This window comes from Pan paniscus, chromosome 4 (assembly GCF_029289425.2).
Source record: "Pan paniscus chromosome 4, NHGRI_mPanPan1-v2.0_pri, whole genome shotgun sequence".
NCBI classification, from domain to species: Eukaryota; Metazoa; Chordata; class Mammalia; order Primates; family Hominidae; genus Pan; species Pan paniscus.
The window spans coordinates 41,901,512-41,913,258 of record NC_073253.2 but is presented as its reverse complement, the minus strand read 5'-3'; positions in this window follow the sequence as shown (position 1 = coordinate 41,913,258).

The window sequence follows — 11,747 nt, the reverse complement described above, 5'->3', positions numbered from 1 at the left end:
TAGCATCATTTCATTTCTAAACCAACTAAATGAAAGTAAAACCCTTAGGAAAACAGTAGTTATTACCAGTATTGGGTTAGTGGGAAGAGATTCATTTGTCCTCCCAGATTCTCCTATCTTACAACCAGCCGCTCCGCGACAGCTCCCTTGCAGAAGCTGATTCTACATACACACGATGGTAACAGTTGCTTGACCATATACTTCGGCCTTCTCCCCTCAGTCGTTTATCCGAACATGGGCAGATTAGGGGCTCAATATTCCAGAGGTAAAAAAAAGAACTCCAGGCCGGGCGCGGTGGCTCACGCCTGTAATCCCAGCACTTTGGAAGGCCGAGGCGGGCGGATCACGAGGTCAGGAGATCGAGACCATCGTGGCTAACATGGTGAAACCCCGTCTCTACTAAAAATACAAAAAATTAGCCGGGCGTGGTGGCGGTGCCTGTAGTCCCAGCTATTTCGGAAGGCTGGGGCAGGAGAATGGTGTGAACCCAGGAGGCGGAGCTTGCAGTGAGCCGAGATCGCGCCACTGCACTCCAGCCTGGGCAACAGAGCAAGACTCCGTCTCAAAACAAAACAAAACAAAACAAAACAAAAAACTCCAGTTGTCAGAAATGGAACTCAGAGAAAGTAGTCTGCACCTCTGTTAGGATCACTGTGGCTGCTATTGCTTCTGTGGGTATGGAGACCTAGCCTTTCAGGGTGGCTCAGGGCCATCAGCTCTCTTTCCTTTTGCTGTCTGCCCTTGCGGTCATGATGTGGAGCGATTTGAGAAAGGTGCTTGGCATGAGTCCTCCTTAGCTTCTGCAGCAACCAAAACCCCAAGCCAGCTCGGAAACTCAGTCCCAAGATCTGCACTTTGAGCCACCAAGACACCCGAAGTGAATGTTACCATGCCTCAGTGTTTAACAGAGACCACCTTCCTCCTCCCAGAGCCTCTCCCCACTTAGCACTTACGCAGGTGGCACATTTTATGAAAGAAGACTACACTTGGAGGTTAGTGACCTGGTTGTTTCTAACTGGCCAAGTGGCCTCAAGTAATTAACAATCTCCTTGGACTTAAGTTTTCTCATTTATAAAATGTGAGTGGAGTTTCAGAGTGTTTTTCAGCTCCAAGATGTTATGATGTAAAAATCCTGCCAAGATAAATTTCTTAAGTTTGTTTTCTTGCATTTCCACATTGCCCTTCTCTCTACTTGACCTGCACATGGAAAGTATCTGATGCCTCACCCTTCCACACCCTCACCAGACACTTGAGAAAATCTGGAATGTTTCTTTTATAAAAGAGCTTGAGCTGTATTTTCTAAACACTTGGTTCCTCTTTCCCAGTAAAATCCCTGCCACCTCTTCAAACTGTAGTGAGTAAGCAGTCCATCAGAAAGAGCTAATTCTTATCAGGTTCCTTGAATCTAGCAATGAATTGGGTTATTTTAGACATCTTTTTTCTCTGTGAATCAGCTAACACCAGCCTACCTATTCATGTCTGATACACCAAGGGATTCTAAGTAGGATGTTTCTCATGGGGAAAAAAAGTGTTTTGAGAATTCCTTTGCCCATCCTGGCCCAAGAGAATTTCAGTTGGCAACCCCCAGGCAGAGTTGCAAACCTACCTTTTAAAAAAAAAAAAAACAAAAAACAAAACAAAAAAAAAACAGGGTCTCACTCTGTCACTCAGGTTGGAGTGCAGAGGCAATGATCATAGCTCACTGCAGCCTTGAATGCCTGGGCTCAAGCCATCCTTCTACCTCACCCTCCTGAGTAGCTGGGACTACAGGTGTGAGCCACAACGCCTGGCTTGCAAACCTACCTTTTGATTTATACAGATGTTGTTTATCACCAGGAAGTTGTGGAGAGTTGTTTGGGGGGTGGTGATTGAAAGCAGCTCTTTTGTTCCAATATTTAAAGGAAGTTAAAAACCAACTATTTAATGCAGCTTGCTTCATCTAGAATCCACCAAATGTTTTCATTCTGATAGCATATTTTGGAGCCTGGAGATACAGAGCACTGCAGTTCTGGAGACATGTTTGTTTAGTGAGAATGCTCCTCAGGCTGCTCTGCTCTGAGTCTGGCTCCCTTTTTGAAGTAAGGCAATCGCTTGCTACTGCTTGCTCTATTCTGCTGTTTAGTGTTAGTCGTTGCTTGACTGATGCTGCACTGATCTTCATTCTGTTCCTGGCCCTGCAAGAAGACAAGTGCATCATTATTAAAATTAATTTATTTTACTAGGACAGCACCAGTGATCAAGGTACATAGAGCAGGACAGCCAGTTTCCACAGCACGTGAACAGCAATTAGCTTGATTCTCTGCTTAGACTTAATGACAACATGGCCCTTTGGGTTAGAAGGCAATGAGTGCCAGAATTCCCTGGCCTCAGAGAGTGATGTGAGGGCTGATGCTGAAGGGAGGAAAATCAGGATGGCAGCTCAGGTTTTTTAGAAGTGACTTGAAAACTCAATGTGAGGTCTTCCTCCTATCCAATCATATCCAGATCTTTCTTCCTTTTGGATTATTTCAGTGTTTTATTTGGCTCATTTATGATGCATGAGGAAGTTTCTTTTCAACAAAAGGGTGAAAGCAGCACTTCTCTTTGTTTAAACACTTCAAATGTGAATTCATTTGCAATTTTGACCCAAGAAGCTAAGCTCTATTCCTGGCTCCACCACACAAGTCATTTGTCCTCTCTGGACCTAATTTATTCACCTGAAAAAAAAAGGGGGGTCGGGGGGTTGAGAATAGACCATTTTTTAGAGAACTTCCTACCTTATTTGCAGATCCAGTGCATAATAAAAAGATAGGGCCTAACATTAAAATGAAGAATTTCAAAGCAACAACGATGGAGCATTAAGCCAGATCCAGGTATGGGGCCCACTTGCACACAGGGCCCTGCTCAGTGGCACAGGCCACACGCATGGGTCACACACTGGTCTCAATCTCTTTCATGCCTTCTCCAGCACCAAACTTCTCTGATATCACAGCCTTTGCTTTCATCTACATGTGCACACTCCTCACACAAAAATAAACAGAAACAAAAGCAAAAACAAAAGGCTTCAGTTGCAATTTTTGCTTGATGTCTATGTCATTTTTCCTTTTCACGTCCCTTTGACCATAAGTTGTACCTCAGCCCTTTCTCACTTCCTTTTATTCTCCAAGATGGATTTTCTTCTTTCCTGCCTAAAACATCCAAATGACCTTTGCTTTGAGCTTTTTCTAAATCACCATATGTTAGATAATTGTACCCAGAGGAATTACTTCCAGAGTGGCCTAAACACAAAAGAAAACACACAGCCAACTTATTCTCTAGAACAGTGCAAACATTTCCTTAAACCTAAGTGTCTCAAGAGGAAAACTGACAGAATAAACCTTTCACCCAGCAAGTCCACTCTGGGTAGTGCTTGTACTGAATCCTTCTTGCATTTTTACATCCCTGATTTATCTACTGTTTTGCCAATAAAAGCAGTCCCGTTCTTTGATTTAGGTTTCTTTATAGTGGAAAAGTGACCAGAGAAAATGACTCAGTTGAGTGTTTTATTAATGGGAAGAACTGAAATGCCAGCAACAAGCCAAGTTCTTTGACCCTTCTCTGTCATGTTACACCATTATACAGAACCTATCTGTGAAGTAGGAGGTTGCAAGTTAAATGCCAGCAAACCTATGGCTTTTAGATGACAAGTTCACAAAAAATGAACAGCCACAAAATATAAGGGGATTTCAGCCTTCAGAAGTCAAATCTGTCAGTAAAATGTAACAATTACAAAGCAGCTACCAAAAAAGAAGGATTCTTTTAACATGTCTTATAAGAAAATAACTTTGATTTCTTGCATGAGTTTTTCTTCTATGTCCAAGTTATGGAAGTCTCATTCAAGTAGGTAAACTTCCCATACAAAATTTCATCATTTCAAATCAATGGAAAAATCAGATTTATCCTTGAAATTAACTTCCAGAATTTTAAGAGGAAAAAGTGACTTCAAATCTGTTCATGACTGACAACCCAACCTCAAAATGATTTATTTTCTGTTATGAACATTTGGGGTGTTCTGTTTATTATCAAAAACAAATGCATTTACTTCTTTAATCTTACAAAAATTCAAAAGCCCATTTGTCTCAGATATTCAAAATCATATAGGGTCGGTTTTAAGGTACAGTTTAAGGAAAAGATGTTATGAATACTGATAAACCATTGTCTGGTTTACGACAATTGCAAATATTTGAATACCTACCCTTCAAAATATGAGTGAACAAGCCTATAAAACAATAAATGTCCATCTTGAGAGCTCATCTACTGCTCTGCCTAGTGGCAGGATGATACTGAAACTCCCTATGTTTGTTTCCTAGGGCTGCTGTGACAAAGCATCACAAAGTGTGTGGGTTCAAATAATAGGAATTTGTTCTCTCATGGTTCTGATAGGTGGAGGGCTGAAATCAAGTGTCAGCAAGGCCATACCCTATCTGGAGGCTCTAAGGGAGGATCCTCCCATGCCTTGGTGGTTTGCCGGCAATCCCTGGCATACCATGGCCTATAGACACATCACACTCCAATCTTTGCCTCCATTGCCACATGGCATTCTCCCTGTGTCTCCTATCCTCTTCTTATGTGGACACCAGTCACCTTGGATTAAGGGCCTATCCTACTCCCATATGATCTCATCTTAACTAATTATGTCTGCAATGACTCTATTTTCAAATAAGGTCACATTCTGAATTTCTGGAAAGGGCATGAATTTTGGAGGGATACTATTCAACTTAGTACAACCTCCAAAACAAATGATAAGCTTTCCTGTGTTTAAGTGAAATAAAATAAAACAAAAATAACTTTATAAAGTGTTCTGGAGAAGAAAAGCTCAATGAATTCCCCAAGAATTCACTCTTTTCAGCCATCCGTCCCAGCGGTTCTCAAAGTATGATTTAGGGGCAACTCGCCTCAATTCAACTTGGGGGATTAGGGGCTTATTAAAAATACAGAATCAGGGCTGGGCGCGGTGGCTCATGCCTGTAATCCCAGCACTTTGGGAGGCTGAGGTGGGCGAATCACAAGGTCAGGAGTTCGAGACCAGCCTGGCCAACATGGTGAAACCCCCTCTTTACTAAAAATACAAAAAAATTAGCTGGGCATAGTGGCGGGTGCCTGTTATCCCAGTTACTCAGAAGGCTGAGGCAGGAGAATCGCTTGAACCTGGGAGGCGGAGGTTGCAGTGAGCCAAGATAGCACCACTGTACTGCATACAGATTCAGGCTGGGCACGGTGGCTCACACCTGTAATCCCAGCTACCCAGGAGGCTGAGGCGGGAGAATCACTTGAACCTGGGAGGCGGAGGTTGCACTGAGCCACTGCACCCCAGCCTGGGCAACAGAGCAAGACTCTGTCTCCAAAATTAATTAATTAATTAATTAATTAAATCAAAATTAACGTACAGGAGTAGTGAAAAAGAAGAGGAAAGACCAGCCCCCAGACCGACCAAAGCCCACGTGCCGCCACACCCCACGCCCAGCGCGCCTATGTCCCACCACTGTCGCTGCCACCATCATGCCCAAGAGCTGAAGGGGATGCTAAAGATAAAGCCAAGGTGAAGGACGAATCACAGAGAAGATCCGCGAGGTTGTCTGCTAAACCTGCTCCTCCAAAGCCAGAGCCCATGCCTAAAAGGCCCCTGCAAAGAAGAGAGAGAAGGTACCCAAAGGGAAAAAGGGAAAAGCTGATGCTGGCAAGGAGGGAAATAACCCTGCAGGAAATGGAGATGCCAAAACAGACCAGGCACAGAAAGCTGAAGGTGCTGGAGATGGCAAGTTAAGTGTATGCATTTTGGATAACAGTGTACTTCTGGTGACTGTACAGTTTGAAATACTATTTTTTATCAAGTTTTATAAAAATGCAGAATTTTGTTTTACTTTTTTTTTTAAGCTGTGTTGTTAGCACACGGAACACTTCATTGCTGTTTTTGGGGTAAGGGGCATATGTCACTAATAGAATGTCTCTGAAGCTGGATTGATGTGAGGAAAACAACTTTCCCTTCTAGTTTTGAGAGACTTCCTCTTGGCTCCCAGGAGGAGGGATTCCCTGACTTTGACACACATGGCCACCTTGGCACAAAAGCCTTGTGGTATGGAAATACAAATCCATTTTTATGTCCTCTTCTCCCTTTTCATCCTTCAGCATAGACTTAACTCCCTTAAGCCCAGACATCTGTTGGGCTGACCCCCAGTCATTGGTTACCAGTGTGTCCGGCAATCTGGACTTTCCAGTGATGCCACTGAGATGGCACCTGTCAAAACAGCAGTGGTTCCGTTTCTAGATTATGGATCTTCAGATAAATTCTACCATTTTCATTTAACTTCCTGAAAGTCAGGGTCGGCTTGTGAAAAGTTGTTAAACAACATGCTAAATGTGAAATGTCAACCCTCACTCTAAACTTTCCCTGTTCAGAGCATCAGATGAAGACTTTGTTAGATTTTATAGTGGCTTTCTGATTTTGGTAGTCCATTTAAGAAGGGAGTTTGAAAGTTGTTGTATACTGTTAACAATTGTCTGCCCATATCCTGCCTGAAATGCCATGATTGTTTATGGAAAGTATCTTTAATAAAGCTGGATACAGTTTGGCTTGGAAAAAAAGAATTAAAATACAGATTCATAGGCTCCACCCCAGATCCACCAAGTCAGAACTGCTAAGTTTAGAGGCCAGGAACCTGCATCTTAAAGAAGCTCCTGGGGGTTTTATGCACATTAAAATTTGAGAACCACTCTCTATAGTGGCAGAAAAGTCGGCCTTACATTCCCCTTAGTGCTTTGAAATTCATTCCTTACTTTTCCTCTATTTTCAGGTGAAATTGAGAATAGCTGGTCAACAAATTTTCTTATATTTAAAAAACATTATAAAGGTACTCTTCATTCCTTTTTCCCCTCCAGACTACATAATATAAATTCAAATAATATTAATTCCTTAGTCTTGATAGGATGTATTTTCTAATCATTAAATCATTCACAAACTCTGGTCAAATTCTTTCCTCTCCAGAATCATAGACAATACCCTTTGACCATGGAAAGAGATCCCACTGTTTAATATTTCAGATTAGAAAAATCAGAAGCCTAGAGGAGTCACACTAAAGCCATCTGTATTAGTCAGGGCTTTTCACAGAAATTGAACCATTAGTTACATAGACACATATATATTATATATCTGTATAATATATAATATAAATATATACAATTATGGAGGCTCAGAAGTCCCTTCATCTGCAGGTTCGAGACCCACAAATGCTGGTGGTGTAAATTCCAGTCTGAGTCCAAAGGCCCAATTTATCCAGGGGCACCAATGGCATAAATCCTACTCCAACAGCAGGAGAAGACTGATGCCCAGCTCGAAGGCAGGCAGGAAGAAAAAGGGACGAATTCCTCCTTCTTCTGCCTTCTGTTCTATTCAGGCCCTCAATGGATTGGATGACGCCCTCCCCCACTGGAAAGGGTAATCTGCTTGACTGAGTCCACCAATTCAAATGCTAATCTCATTTGGAAACATCCTCACAGACACACCCAGAAAGACTGTTTAATCTGGGCACCCCTAGGCCTAGTCAAGTTGACACATAGAATTCACTGTAACACTATCCTAATCAGGGTTATTTCCAGCCATGAAAAAATGTATACTTATGAATTGTTAACCTAATGGTATCGGCCTCTATCTAATTCCTCCTTCCTTCCTGTTAGCCTTTTGTGTTGACTTTGATCAATGAAGGAACAAACCTAGCACTTACAGGCTGTGTCTGAGCCCTGTCGTGCCACAGGAGGATGTGAGTGATGAGACTGGGAAAAGGTACTCATGAGGTAAGTCCTAAGCAACTTTTCACCTGACCTTGTGAGCTTTTGAGCTTTTGCAAGTCTTGAGAACCAATCATACCTTTTTGAGCAACACAAAAATGACACTTGGTGAGGGCCATAGACAGCATTCTGATACTGCTAGAGCCAGAAGGCTTAAAATCCTAGCACTGATACCTGCTATTTCTCAGCCTTTAGTTTTGCTCTCCCTTGAAAGAACTCTGCTGATCATTCACATATGCATTCATCAAACATGAGTCAACATTCCCTGAATATTCACAGTCTAGCAGAGTTACAACAGGTACTATGAATAATGAATCTCTGAATAAGAGAGAACTTTGATGAGTTAGAGGAAAGGAAGAAAATAGAAGGGTTATTCAGTTTCAAACCACACTGATTGAATGATTCAGAGCCCCTTTGTGTGCATCCACAAGAAACAGACAGAGCAATAGGGAGAGCCAGGTCACCCAAGCTCCTGCCATTCATACTCTTTTAGCAGTAGAAAAAGTACCACTACTTGGCTAGTAGCCAGCCACATATTTCCCATTCTAGAGACAACTATGGGACTTTACTGAGAGTGTCTTTTTTTTTAGTCAGACTAGGAAAGTTAACAGTTTTAATGGCTTTTTTAAAGTCATAAAGTATTTATGAAGTACCCATTATGAGCAGAACTTTTTAAAATTAAGAATTGCTAAAGAAATTAGAAGATACAGTCAGCCCGTGAGGATTTTACAATTTATTTAGGGCAGAAGATACTCATATTATTAGAGAATGCTATAGGAATTCAAATTAAGAATTCAGTTTCCTGGAAAGGATGATTGATCACAGGAACTATCATGAGGAAGAGTCTAGAACTGAGTCTTGAAGAAAATGGAGAGTGGCATTGACAGAGAAGAGGAAGAAAGACTTACTAGGGAGGGCGAACTACACTCAACAAAGGCACAGCAAGGAGAAAGTTCACCAAGGTAAGAGGAAGACCAAGAAATCTGGGCAAACTGAATAAAGGGATCATTTAATGGAAGCTGTAAATAAAAGGTGAACTCAAGGGGTGGAATTCTTTGAATTCAGGCTAATTATTAGGTTGGCCATATGAAACTGCCACTTTTGTAAGTCAATTATTGGGAATTTCATATGGTTCAGTTAGAAATATGAAGTTCGTGAAATGACAAAGTGAAGAAGCTATTTTGGGAAGATTTATCTGGTAATGGGTAGGCTGGAAGTCAGCTACACTAGAGACCTGGAGACAACTAGGAACTACTCTAATAAATTGAGCATAAGATGGTCATAACATGGATGAGGGTAGGCTGTGGATATGAGAGGAAGAGTCAAATCTCACAGGCATTACGAAGGAAAAATTTCACCTAGACTTGATGACTAATTGAACATGGGCAAAAAGGGAAAGAGAAGAGTCAGAGATGAATACGAGATTTGCAGTACAGGGGACTGGAAAGATAGTGTTGCCATGGACAATAGAGGTGTACCTTGGTTTATGCAATAAATGCTTTCCTGAAAATGTGTGTAGCACAAAATTTTATAAATCAGGTCATGATTTAAATACACTAAGAACACTTGCTGCATTTGTTAGCATATTGATTTGCTGCTTTAATAAACAGAAAGATAAACCAGAATGGCCAGTAACACCACACCTTGGGGTTATCTTTACTAAATATGGGCCCTACTGAACAGAAATTAGAGCTTATCACAAGACAACAAATTTTGTTTGAAAATAACCTTTTTACTACTTTTTTATCTGACTCTAAAAGTAACATAGTGGCTTAAATAAAATAGATTTGTCTCTTATGTGAAGGTCTGAGCTGGTAGAAAACACACAAAGCAGGACAGGGCTTTGTGGGGGCCCAAGTTCTTTTCACCTCTTTGCTCTATCATCCTTTATGATGTTGCCCTCATTTACATGACCAAAACTGGCTCACCATCATCTGTCCTTGTGCCAGGTTGTAGAAAAAAGAAAGAGGATATCAACGACAGCAGCTTCTGTATTAGGACATGCCAGAAGTTGTACACATCACTTCTACTCACATCCTACTGGCCAGATCTTGGTCACATGGACATATCTAGCTGCAAGTGATCCTGAAAAATATAGTCTCTAAGGGTAGCCATGTGCCCAGCTAAAAATTAGGGGGGTTTTCCATTAAAAAGAGGACTGGAACAGCAGATATTGTGAGACAATTAACAATTTCTGTCATAGTTGAGAAAGTCTTGTAAATTGCTTTGAAAATAATAGTTAAGAGAAAATCTAGATTTTCAATTATCAGGTGGGCTAGGACTGCCATACATCTGTATAGGGAATGGGAAGAAGAAAATATCACTTCCTTTTCCCAAAACTGTGCTCTAGTCTCTGAGATTTTGAACTAATCAATGAGTCAAGAAAGCACTGAAGAATTGTTTGAACAAACTGGTTGTCAAATTTTAGAACTGGGAGGAATCTTATAAGAGTATCTTATTAAACACAGCATGAACCAATAGATTTTCTGGAAGGAGATTTCTCCATGTGAAATAAATGACTGCCCAGGTGAATCTTCTTTCCACCTCTGTCACCAAACCTAAGACCTTTCCAAAGTTGCATCTTCTCCTGGAAGTATCACACTTTGATTCCAACTGCCACTTCCATGGCTGTCTCCCTGGAACACCCAGTTTCTCCTTTAAAATTTAGCCTGGACACAAGTAAACCCCCTTTCTTTAATGCCCTTTCATGCAGCTAAGACAGGTATTCAAAAATGACTTAACTAGATATGATGAGAGAACCAAAAGAAAAATTAAAAAAAATAGATGCTACATAACAATCACCAGGTTTTTGAGGTATAGAGAGAATTTTGAGCCAACATTGACAGCAGTGGAGGGACTAGTGCAATGTCAGAGACACCTTTCTTCCCAGCTCCCTGCCAATCTTTGCCAGGTGGCCTCTGGCCATTGCTTGTTTTTCTAACCTCTGGGAGCCGGGCCCAGACAGTTCTGTCCCTGAATGAATAGAAGACCTTTGGGTACCAAATTGGGGCTTCTAAACACTAACCAAAGACACTAGTCTCCTAAGGGACTTAGGATCTCACAATTAGCAGAGAGTAGGGTCTGTTCATTCTTGTTGCCCCTATGCCTAGTCTAGTAACTGGCACATGTTCAGGGTCCAATATAATGTCTCTCATGTAAAAATTCAAAACCCATCCTCATGCAAATGATCAGAGCAAGCCAAATCTTCCCACTTAATTCCAGTTTGGGATCTGAAGGCCATGCTTTCCTTGAATAGTTGGAATCGGGGTGTTGGGCATTCTGAATAGTCAATGCTTCAAGACTTATGTGATCTGCTGCAGCCATCTTCATGCACTCCAAAACAGGAGATGACTCACAGACCTGACCTGAGATCAGCACACCCACCTCTTCATTTGAAATGAAGAAGCTGAGGTCCAGAGAAAGATCAGTGACTTACCCAGGTTCTCACAGTAATTCAGTGGCAGACATGAACCTGGAAGCCAAATCAGGCAATGCCAAGTCTGTGTGTGTTTCACCTCACCACTTCCCATTGCTTAGCTCCTTGATTTGTTTTCCCCAGAACCCGGATCTCAGAGAAGCTGCAGAAGGTTCCGCTCACCTGGGGCCCACAGGTGGTTCCTTACAGTCCCTCAGCATTGGGTGGGCCTTCTGTTAGTTCCCAGAAGCTACATCATTCCTTCATGTTTACCCCAGAACTCTTGAAGTTCAACAGATGTAAAAAACACATACTGCCCAAACCTGGGCTCACATGTGCAAGTCTCTGGGAACTTGAAGAAGATAGAGTTGTTTGCTACAGGGCTCTTGAGTGGGTCATAAATACAGAAAGCAGCTGTCAAAAGTAATGCTGCCTTATTCTTTTAAAAAAAAAAAAGCACAAAAGACAAACTTTTATCTGTTTTATTTGCTTTTTCCTTCTATTGGCCCAACTCTACCTTCCTGAAGAAATT